Source organism: Leucopleurus acutus (assembly GCF_964270905.1).
Source record: "Leucopleurus acutus genome assembly, chromosome: 8".
NCBI classification, from domain to species: domain Eukaryota; kingdom Metazoa; phylum Chordata; class Mammalia; order Artiodactyla; family Delphinidae; genus Leucopleurus; species Leucopleurus acutus.
Window position 1 is genome coordinate 87311220 of NC_139151.1, and position 12498 is coordinate 87323717.

The window sequence follows — 12498 nt, forward strand, 5'->3', positions numbered from 1 at the left end:
TTTTAAGAGATTGATGGAAGAGAAATGTCCAAAGGAGATCTTCTGAGAATTTCAAACAAAAAATAATCTGTGTATGCGTTGGATAAAGTCCACAAATTCACTAACAGATATCAGTAGGTAACAACATGATGATTTATTTTAACTGATGGCTTCTGTCCTTATTGGTACACTTAGCACTTGGGACTAGTATTTATTGATCCAGGCAAAGTAATTAATCATGCTTGGGTTTGCTTTTTTAGTTTACAACCTGAATGATATATATGTCTTTAAATGCTTTTTCCACACACTAAATGCCCCTGATGGGGACATCAGTCATCAGTTAAATATGTAAGCTCTTAGGCCGAGAATGGGAGTGTCAGTACAGACCCAGTGTACTTAATTGCTAATGAATGTTAGCCAGTTTACAACTTTACCTTTGATGTACACACCTGATATTTGTACAGTATTTCGCACTGTACATATAAAAATTGTGCTGATGTCTATGAGCATTCTAGCCATCAGAGCTATTGCAAGAGCGACAACCGTAGTGTTGCTTTTTGTTTTTTTGTTTTAATTTTATTATTATTTTTGGCTGCATTGGACCTTTGTTGCTGCATGCAGGCTTTCTCTAGTTTTGGCGAGCCGGGGCTACTCTTCGTTGTGGTGTGCGGGCTTCTCATTGCGGTGGCTTCTCTTGTTGTGGAGCACGGGCTCTAGGTGCGCCGGTTTCAATAGTTGTGGCACGCGGGCTCAGTAGCTGTGGCGCACGGGCTTAGTTGCTGCGCGGCATGTGGGATCTTCCCAGACCAGGGCTTGAACCCGTGTCCCCTGCATCGGCAGGCGGATTCTTAACCACTGCGCCACCAGGGAAGTCCCACCGTAGTGTTTTTAACCACTTTTTCTCCCCTTCACAAGATGAAGATTCGTTTTTGTTCTTTAAGCTAGGATCTTCCGGTGGCTGAGGTTTAATGACAGGAAATGATCATGACTCTTAAACTCCGAGTGGGCTCGAAACCAAAAACCTTTCATGCTGTCCGTTTCCAAAATGGATTCAATAAACGTCATTTTGTACATGCCGCCCTCTTCCCAGGCTGCATGTCTTGATTGAATTTGCAAGCGCAGAGCGTCTGTTAGATCTTTTCTGCCTCCTGTCCTCACACTCCCTGTGTGAGGAGCCTGCCTTCCCTGGCGCCATGTTCCGTTTCCTGTTGCCCCCACCCCAGGGTTAGGCAGCAGCCTGACCTCAGCCGGTCTCCCCTGGGCTTGGCTTGCCATCCTTGTCTGGATTGGCAAGTCATTTCCTGGAGGAACAGCCTGTCTGCAAAGGAGCTTGGAAAACACCGAACAAAGTCGGAGAAGGCAAGGCCTCTTCTGAAGCCAGCTTGGTCTCTCTCCTGAGTGTTTGACCTGGAGGGGGCACTTACCGTATTTACTTTACCGTATTACATCTCCTCATATATGCCCCTTCGGTTCTGCTGGGCAGAGGCTATTTATTTTTTAAATTTTTATTGGAGTAGAGTTGATTTACAATGTTGTGTTAGTTTCAGGTGTACAGCAAAGTGAATCAGTTATACATATACATATATCCCGCAGAGGCAATTTATAATATTTTGCTCTCCACATATATTGGGCTAGCCAAAAAGTTCATTCAGGTTTTTCCATGCGAGCCGATGGAAAACCCGATCGAACTTTTTGGCCAACCCAGTATTTTCCTGGGAGAGCTGCAGCAGTGTTGTCTTGAGACCCCTGAAGGCTTTGTAACAGGCTTCAGAGAGGTGTGACCTGAACTGACTGAAGATCCTGGAGGAGGTCAAGGAGAGCGTTCACACTTTTTATGGTGCCTTCAGAGGCTGGAAGTGTGAACTATGAACCCTGAGCATTCTGCCTTGGTAGATTTCATGCCATTGGGGCACCACCTGTATTCACTCAGCCAGCCACTCATCTTCCGGCCAAGGATTTGTGGAACTGCCACTGCTTTGTAGACACTTGTGTGTGCTGGGGACGCAGTGATGGATGGATAACCTGCGTGCCTGCTCTCTTGGAGCTTACCATTGAATGCAGGAAGGCTGGCAATCGGGTCAACACAGGCATTTCAAAAAATTAACAACACTGGATGACACAGAATGGCAAAATGCAGTGACTAGAGGGTGATGCGAAGGGGACCCTAGGTCAGGTGGCTAGAGACGGTCTCTCTAAAGTTGCAGCCGGCTTTACAACCTGCTTTTGTTTCCGCTCGCTGCCGTAATAAATTACCACGAATAAGTGGCTTAAAACAGCGAACACTTCTAATCTCACAGTTCTGTAGGCTGAAGTCTGACCTGGGTCTCCCTGGGCTAGAAGTCAAGGTGTTGGCAGGGCTGAGCTCCTTTCTGGAGACTCTGGGGGAGAATCCATTTCCTCACCTTTGCCTGCTTCTAGAGGCCACCCATGGCCTCTTCATCTTCAACACCAGCAACAGTGGGTTGAATCCCTCATGCCAGCCTCCGTTCTGCCTCCTTCTTCCACTTTTAAAGACACTTGTGATTCCATTGGGCCCACCTGGATAATCTTTATCTCAAGATTTCTATGGGCAAGGCCTCTCCTGCCCCCTCTGCTGATGTCTCAGTGGGAGAAAGGCCAGCCACCTGGTATGCTGGGGACCCCGAGAAGATGAGGCTGTGTCGAGCGGGTGGGTGCTGGTCTCCAGGGAGACTGGCCCACCTAGCCCAGAGGCCTTTAAGCCTGATTTCTACCCACTGGCCCAGACTCCCATGGTGACCATGATGCTGGAGTTCTTCACTCAAATCTTATTTCCCATCTCATATGCCTGTCAGGCCCACATCATCCCTTGAATGCACTTGTATGACTTGGTACTCCCTGTATTGGTCTCCAGGTTCCATTTCACCCTATGGACACGCCCCAGCTGATCTTTCTAAAATGCAATCCCTGCTTAAAACTTCTCCCTGGCTTCCAATAAAATCCACACACCTGAACTTGCCTTTCCAAGCTGATCCCCACCTGCCTTTCCCGCCTCCTTCATTGCTCCCTGACTGTCCGTTATCCCAGGAAGCTGCCTTCCACCTCCACACCCTCCGCCGTGCCCCTGCTGGTCCTTCCCCCTCATCCAGGTAGAAGCCTCTACACACTCTCAGCTACTGTCCTAGGAAGGTGAGGATGTGCAGGATTTCTGTTTGCATGCCTGGAGCCTAGCAATACAGAGAGGGATCCAAGTCTTGTGCATTGAATGAATTAATGGGGTCGTGATAATTCTGATCTGACCCCCTCCCTCCCAGGTATTTATGGAAAGCACCCTCATCCCCCTTCCTTTCTTCCTCCGTGGGGACCTTCCCCATGATGCTCTCTAGGGATGTTCCAACTGAGGCTGCGTGGCCAGGTGACCCTGTGAGCAAGGCAGGGGTTGGAGGCAGGTCTGAGTCCGTCCCTGTATCCCTGCCCCCTCCTGCTGCAGCCAGTGGCTGCCGTGGCCCTGTGGACAGCTACCCCTGTCCACAGGGCTGCTACCTTGCTGCTGAGCCAGCCACCTCTTTCTTGGCCTTTCCCCTTTCTGTCTGTGGTGAGAAATTCCTTCGGAGCCTGGACCTTGTGCCTGAGGGAGAGAGAAAGCCCTTGTTTGTCGCAGGGCCATCTCCTTGAAGAAACCCTCCTGCCACAAAGTAAGAGGGAGCGGCCTAGGCCCCTGTGCTCAGGCAAGAACCTCCTTGTCCTAAGCCCCCTGCCCTCAGGATCCAGCACAGGGGAGGTTCCAATGCCGCCACCCTGGTGTGCCCCGCACTGTGCTGATCCTCGTGGCAACCTTGCAAGGCAGGTGTCCCCTCATTTTGCAGATGGGGAAACTGAGGCTTGGGTTCTTTAAGCAATGGAGCTGGGACTCAACCCCAGGTTCTTTCACCTCAAATCCAGTGGTCATCCCTATCTGTTCCATGGGGTATCCCAGCTTTAGAAAGTGAGAAAGCAAAACAGATAAGCCAGGGGCATAATCTCCTCTGCCTGCTGCAAGGTGAGACGGTTTCAGGGTTTCCAGAAAAGCAAAGAAACAAAGCTGCCTCTCTTGCTCTTCTCTAGCTATTTCTAGAAAACCTGAGAGTAGAGAGTGGGGAGGGGGACCCAGGAAAGTGGATTTCTTATGTAGGAAAGATTTCAATGGATATTTTTATTAATGAGTTTAATTTTGGCTTTGAAATACTATTTTAATAAGTTTAATAATTAGTAATCATTTAATAAGTAATACAATTAATAATTTTGTCATTGAATCAAGATACAAGTTAAACTTTTTCAGGCTTTTAATTTTATTATCCTACGAATTTTATTATTCTATTTTTAAGTCTAGCAGATTGTAGCAGTAACTTTGGAGGAGACTTCTGCATAATGCTTGGTCCTATTTACAAGCTAGGCTCAGCACTTGAAACGCTTTTAAATGCATTTATAAATTTAATATATTAATTTCTTTTCAAAGTACTTCAGTTTTTATGACAGCATGCAAAATGTCCCCCAATCCTAAGTTCTTATAGGAACTAATAAATTAAACTTATAAATAAGGGAAACTTTAAATGTTTTCATACTCTACTTAAACTTAGATATCACCATAAAAAAATCACAAGTCTAAATTAATTACTCAGTTATACATTTTAAAGTGGAATTATAAAACTGTCATTCTAACGGACCTTATTCTCTTAAATATCACGTGTCTAAAATACCAATATGCCGTTTGCTTTCTAACATAAAAATATTAGAGCTATAGTTTTGTTTTAAATCTTTCTCCACTTAAGCCTCAGTCTTCCTGGTGTGGTGGTTGTTAATCTATTGTCTCAGCTTCGAGACTTCTCTATATTTGGGGATTCTGGGGCTGGGATCCTGCACATAACACATCCGATTGTTAGCTGGGTCCCTGTTAGCTCTCCCAGTGGGGGCCACTAGAGGGAGCCTGGGAGGCTGGTGGAGTCTCTGCTTCCTGTCCTGTCAGCATTGCACTGACAGTTGGGTCCAGTGGCAGTAGCTACCTCCAGTTTGCAGGTTTTCCTCCCCCCCAGAACCCGCCTCAACATTCCTGCTCAGAGACAGCAGCACCGCTGGCCTGGGCCCCCCTCAGACGTCTGCAGCCCAGCTCTCTGCGGCCATCCTCCAACCCTTTACATCTCAGTCATCCCCAGCTCTTCCTTCTAAGGGTGGTCGTTGCCTCCTGTAGTTACTTCTGTGATTTCCTCGGTGTCCACTCTTTGCCGTTTTACTTGTTCAATACCTGATTAATAATTCTTCCTATTAAATGCTCTCTGTTAAAATGATGGATATGGCTTTTGCCCCTGACTAGACCCAGACTGATGAACCAGGGTTGAAAACTACATGCCTGCTAAAGAAGACAGTAACCATCCCAGTTAACCAAGGTGATGCATTACCGGAAATTTCCTTTGGACGTGAGACTCAGACCTGCAGACATTCAGAGCGATTCTTCTCACCTCCACCTAAGGGAACCGTAGTATTTCAAGTAATTTTGGTGATTGTTCCTCAGCATTCTTGAAATTATGAGCAAATTGTACTTGATTCTTGTCAGCATCCCCAAGAGACACTGGGTGCTATTTATGATTTAGTCAATGACTTCAAAACCTAAAAGAAGCATAAGACAATTGCCTACTTCTTCAGTCTACCTTCAGAAGTATGCCCTTCTCACCAAGTCACTCATTAAATTGGTTCTTAATTTCCTTGGTTTTTCTGGCCTAAGTCTAATGATCTTTGAGAAGAATACTAAGCAATGTAAGTATCTTGAACCTAACAGTCGCCTGAATTCTTTCATACTCTCAGGAACACATAACTTTTAACAAATACCTAACTTCAGTCTGATATCAGTTATATATCTCAGATAGCTTTGTCTGGGGTCCAAGTTATGAGGTCATTCCATCCTCTGTAAACTGAACTAGGATCAAGTCAATTGCCTGCCAACAGAAACGTTTGCTGCCCACTCCAAGGCAGTTTTGAGAAGGGCTCAATAGGTGGAAATAACATACGGCTTCTGGTTCTGGCCATAGGGGAATGGCTTGTATCAGATGAATCTTTTTGCCAAAATAATTATAAAACCTGGATAAAATATATAAAGCAAATGGTCAAAGGAATTGGAGAGCACCCAGTGCAGGCAGGATCTGAACTGCTATGATCCCTAAGAGAAGGGAAACAAATGAGGCAAAACTTCACATTCATCCTGGTTTTTCCAAAGGGTTTTACCCAAAATCACTGAAAGTGAGAGCTTGCTGGGTGGCCCCTCGAAGCCCCTGATTTTCCATAGAGAAGTTGTTCCACTGGAGGGAAATTCCCTCTTGAGGCTCCTCACCAGTGTGTGAGAGCTGCCCTGAGGCTCGGCCCCCCAAATTGCCCCCGGAGAAGCGGTGAGCACAGGAAGAGAATTAACTCCACAGGGAAACCAGGGCCACTATCTGTAGTTTCAATCTCTTTCTCCTCTGTCCTGCTCCACTGCAGTCAGACAGACCTTTTTCTATGCCCAGCAAAACTAGCTGGTGACCTTTGACAAGTTACTTAACCTCTCTTTTCTTCCACAAAACGCAACTAATTATGCCTACCCTGCAAGATTAGAGGAAAAATATATATATATATGTGCATGCACACACATATACACACATATACACATACTTACATACACACACATGCATGCATACAGATGGCATAGAAAAGGTCCAGGCTGTCTCCGGGTTAGGTAAAATCATTAGTGTTCATAGCAGCCTTCTGTGTAATGGCCAAAAACTGGAAACCACAACATCTGTCGATTGATGAATGGCGAGACAAAACGAGATACATCCACACAGTGAAGTTCTACTTGGCAACAAAAAAGGAATAAACTACTGACACATGCTACATCATGGACAGACTTCAAAAATGTCATGCTAAGTGAAAGAGACAGACATAGGAGACCATACACTGTATGATTCCATTTATATGAAATGTCCAGAAAAGGCACATTTATAGAGACAGAAGGCAGATTAATGGTTGCCTGGGGTGGGGAACGGGAGTGGGGATTAACGATACACGGGCATCAGGGGTCTTACTGCAGGGAGGAAAATGTCCTAAAACTGAGTTTTGATGATGGTTGCACCACTTGGTTAAGTTACTAAAAGTCATTTGAACTGCACACCTGAAATCGCATTTTTCTTTTGTTTTTTATTGTGGTAAAATATACATAAAATTTGCTATTTTCATCTTTTCTAGGTGTACAGATCAGTGGCATTAAGTACCTTCACACTGTTGTACAACCATCACCAGCATCCATCTCCGGACCATTTTCATCTTCCCCAGCTGAAACTCTGTCCCCATTAAACAATTATTCCCTATTTCCCTGCCCCAACCCCTGGCAGCCACCACTCTACTTTCTATCTCTATGAATTTGTTTTAGGCTCCTGATGTAAGAGGAATCATACAATCTCTGTCCTTCTGTGACTGGCTTATTTTGCTCAGGATAATGTTTTCAAAGTTCATCTATGTTGTAGCATGTGTCAAAATGTCCTTCCCTTATTTTTTTTTTTTTAAGGCTGAGAAATATTCCCGTGTATGTATGTACCACATTTTGTTTATTCATTAATCCCTTAATGGACATTTGTGTTATTTCCATCTTTTGATTATTGTGAATAATACTGCTATGAATATTGCTGTGTAAATATCTCGAAACTGGTAGGGTTTGTGATAAGTAAAACATATCTCAATAAAGTTATTTTAAAATAAAACTTTTTTTTTCCAAAATTTAAAGAGCCAATAAATGGTAGATGCTGTTATATCAATAACTTAGAGTGGCAAATTTGATCAATGAAGTGAGTTTTTAAAAATAAAATTAATTTAATAAAAAAGACATGGTTTAGGGCTTCCCTGGTGGCGTAGTGGTTGAGAGTCCGCCTGCTGATGCAGGGGACGTGAGTTCGTGCCCCGGTCCGGGAAGATCCCACATGCCGTGAAGCGGCTGGGCCCGTGAGCCATGGCTGCTGGGCCTGTGCGTCTGGAGCCTGTGCTCCGCAACGGGAGAGGCCGCAGCAGTGAGAGGCCCGCAGACTGCAAAAAAAGAAAGAAAAAAAAAAGACATGGTTTAGAAAAAGGAAAAATACAGATAAGTACGAAAAAGAAAAAAAATCTGTAATCTCACTTGGAGATAAACCGTTGAAAGACTACAAGAACTACCAAATTTTAATTTTACTTGAAATTAGTAGAAGGAACTGAACTGAACTGAAGAAGTTGCTGAACTTCAGATGTTTATCCAGAACAGAGAGATTCATTCCTAAACTCTCTCTCTAAAGGCAAAAAAAAAGTTATGAGAAAATATTGAGTTTGGGTTGGGACCCATGGTTTTTCTATTTCAGTTCATGTTTCTTAATGGTCAAAGTTTAATCTCCCAGATGGACAACTGTTTCATAAAAATAGAGGGTATTTCTGATGTTTAAAAAAATTAAGTACCTGAATTTTTAGATGAAAAACAAAGAACGTTGAAAACCTCAGCCAGGGGCTTCCCTGGTGGCGCAGTGGTTGAGAGTCTGCCTGCCGATGCAGGGGACACGGGTTCGAGCCCTGGTCTGGGAGGATCCCACATGCCGCGGAGCAACTGGGCCTGTGAGCCACAACTACTGAGCCTGCGCGTCTGGAGCCTGTGCTCCGCAACGAGAGGCCGCGATAGTGAGAGGCCCGTGCACCGCGATGAAGAATGGCCCCCGCTTGCCCCAACTGGAGAAAGCCCTCGCACAGAAACGAAGACCCAACACAGCCATAAATAAATAAATAAATTAATTAATTAAAAAAAACGAAAAACAAAAAACCTCAGCCAACTTATAAGATAAACTTCTAAGAGAAATTATTAGGGAATGACTAGTTTGTAAGCCAAGTAACTACAAAAATGACAGATCACTTTCAAAGCAGGAGGAAGTGATTGTAGCTAGCGTCTAAAATAAATCCAAGGAGGTTACACATGAATTCTGAGTATCTGTCAGTTTTCTCCTCCCTTGAATTAACTGGTTCTTGTTTTTGAATATATCTGCTCCAGCCTGAATTTTTTCACCCAGAGGTGTGGAGTCCACACGTTCTATGTTCTGCTGTCTTTATTCACTGCAAAGAAGAATTAACCGAAACTTGAAAATAAGGCAAAAAGTTGGGCTGTACGTCCTTTTAGAGTCACACTGGGGAATTACTTAACAAGTTGCCCGAGGATTATTTAATTTTCTGGGAGAATATTTCTCTGTTTGACTTTGCTATTTATTATTTGATCATAGCCCAGATACTGCAAAGTTATGTTAATTTGTATTTTTCTATTTCGTAGGAAAGATAACCCCAAAGGTTATGGCTTTATTAGCTTGTAAGACATTAACCAGTTTCTTCTGTAACCTAGCCATTTAATTCTAACATTCTTTTTTTGTTGTTTTGAAAATGCTTTTCCTGATAGATTATATAAACTCTTTTTACCCAGATGCTCTTGGAATCAGCTTTACCATCTAATGGTTCCGTCATAAATTAATGAGCTGAACAAAACCTTTGACATATTCTATATTTGAATGAGAGCCATGATTTTACCATCTTAACAATTATACTTTGATTTAGCTGGTAGACCTCAGATCATACTCTCTCCTTCCATATCCTGTGAAGAGTCACCTGGAGAGCCTGTTTAGAATGCAGATTCCCCAGCCCACCACTCAAAAAGTCTAATTCTGGGGGTTTGGCCAAAGCCCAATGATATGCATTTTAATAAGCACCCCAGAAGATTCTGAGGCTGATGGTCCTCAGACCCAGACACCTCGCGAAAGCCCCCAGTGAACTGCATGGTGGCGATGGTACTAATGCTGACTTGATTCTCACTGTTCAGCGAGGACAAATATAACTGGGGTTAAAGGTTGAGGCCTTGGGATGTGCTAGAGTCCAATAGTCCATTTTCCTAAACTTCAACTTGGAGATAGCAGTTGATCTCCAATGTTCATCTACCCATTGGCTATATCAGAACAGGGGCAGAGGAGTGGGGGTGACCAGGAATCTGAACACATAAGTTGAACCTCGAGAAATTGCTGATACTCAACTCTTTATCGACCTTACAAAAAAGGTGATTTTGTATGGGTCGACCTAATAATTCCTCAGGTGTTTCTAATTTGAAGCTAATTTGGCAACCAACCTGTGAATATGATAGTTGGGGGTGTAATTTCTAATATGGGGGAAAGTGCTTTGTAGCATTCATCAGACTCAAAGCAAAAAAAATTAAGGACTCTCTTCCCCTAAAAAGCCACAAAGTACAACTTTTTGCATATAATCTAGGGGAATTTATGGACTCCTTAAAATTGCATATAATCTAGGGGAATTTATGGACTCCAGGCTAATCCTAGTTTACAGATTTTCTTCTGAAGGTTGCTTGCTTTACGGATGAAGCTCTGCTGCCCCCTACTGCCAAATGAGGCTCCAGCTGGCTTTGCTCTACTCAGGCCGGTCTTTCAGTTTGGAGTTTTGTTGAAGCTAGAACCCGCTGTCATCCCACGCCAGTTGAAGCAGTCCAATTCTAGGCGGGAATGGGCCCCACAGAGGTGTTTAACCATCATTCACACACTGCAGTGAATTCTCGTCAGTGCAGGGTGCAGGGGCATTTTGTGCTTTGATGGAACACTATGCATTGTCTAGTCCAAAGCACACCCTTCAGGGTTATGAGTCTCATTGTAAGGAAGCTACTTTACAGCTCTGTCCTGTAGATAACCGAGAGCAATGCAAAATGATTCTTATTTCTAGAAACGGAAATTATGTCCTGTGAGATTTGCTTGACTCCCCCCCCCCCCACCCCGCCCCACACCAAGGAAGAAGCTGGGTTTGCTTCCATTTGGACATTCATGTAAATGTTCCTCGTCTCTAGGTGTGTCTGTTCTTTGGGTTCTCATTTGGAAGGTTATAGCATCTGCCTGCTTCCCTCATTAAGAGTTAGAGAAAATCTTTAACACATGCTCATTTGATATCTGTATGAGAACCGTAATTTGACTCTTTTTTGAAAACTATCCTTTAACAAAGGCCAGGATCATATTAGAGATCTCTGATCCCCATCTGATTCCTTTCCTTGAAAGCTCATAGTCTGATTGAGAAGACACTCAGTGCTGCCAGTAACTCTTTGAGATATTAAGAAATCCTCCCCTCCTCTCCCTGTACCCCATCTGCCTCTTTCAGGGAGCATGCCACCTCTTTGCCTCAGGGGAGGGAGGTATATGGCAAAAGCAAAACCAAAGGCAACAACTGAGGATTTTGTAAATCTTTCTGGGTTTTGTTCTAGTAAAGCTTCAGCCCACAGAAGAGTTCAGAGGAGCAGTGGAGCAGGAGAGGACCTGAATCTTGGAGAAACAGGAAGTGGACTTTTCCTTCTACGGAACCATGGGGTTCCCTCAGGCTGAGAGAAGGAGAGGGAGGCAGAAGCATCAGGACCAGGCCCTGAGAGGCAAGGCTGCAGGGTCGGGGTGGATGGAACAAGAGCAAGGCACAGGCTGGAAGGCCCCGCTAAGCCCAGTGGACACGTGTGTGCGTGTGTGTGGGAATGAATTTGGCCTCTAGCCTTCTGGGCTATTTAAGACCCTCAGATCTTGACTCATGAGGCAAGCTGCATTCTGTTAAAGTCGTTTGTGTTCTGGGGGCTACATTTTAAAAGTGAAGAAAGAAACTGTCAGAACAGATCAGGTGTAGTAAAAGCAAGTGTTTCAGAAACCTTTTGTGTCAGGTGAGTTGGTGTACATATTATTTACTCATTTATCTCTATCTAATTTACTGTGGGTAGTGAGAAAAAGAGATTGCAAAACTGATCCTAAAAGCATTAATAGTCAATTTCTGTTCTATCGGTCTAGTTGTATTCAATAAACCTGCCTTCTTTCCTCTTCTTTCACAATGGCTCCAAAGGAATTTCAGATTAGACTGGAAAAAATCTTACTTTCAGGCTCCGAACTAGTCTAAAGGGAAGGACTAGTTACCATCTTTAAGCACTTTTGGTGGGGCTTCGTCTACTTTAGCTAGACACCTCAAGAGAAATGAGCAGCCGGGGGAAGGGAACCTGGGATTGAGACAAAGAGGCCAGACCTCCTCAGACAGAAGCTCACTATTTTCAAATCAACCCCTGCCTGCCAGTCAGGATAGAGCAGCCAGTGGGAAGGTGGGGTAAGGAGGGGAGGGATGATTTTTCAGGAGTTTGAGATCTACTTTCAGCGCAGTTTTATTATTTCTCTTTCAGCAGTATAAATTCTGTGAAGATCAGACTTGCTGACCCACTTTCGTATTAAAATGTGCAAATCCCTACCCAGACCAAGCAAACATTCTGTGATTTCGCCTCATTTTCTGCCAAGGCTACAACTGTCACTTTATAAAGTAATCCTGTTCCTGCTGGTCCCTTAATTACAAAAGTTAATTTTGAAAATGTGACAACAGCATAACAGACATCCGTAAGAATGGACTAGAAGTAAGACGTGTTGTTAAACACAAATGAAGACCACACTTGAAAACTCTCTGAGCAGACACAACCAGTTTGGTCATACAAGAAAAGCTTAATTT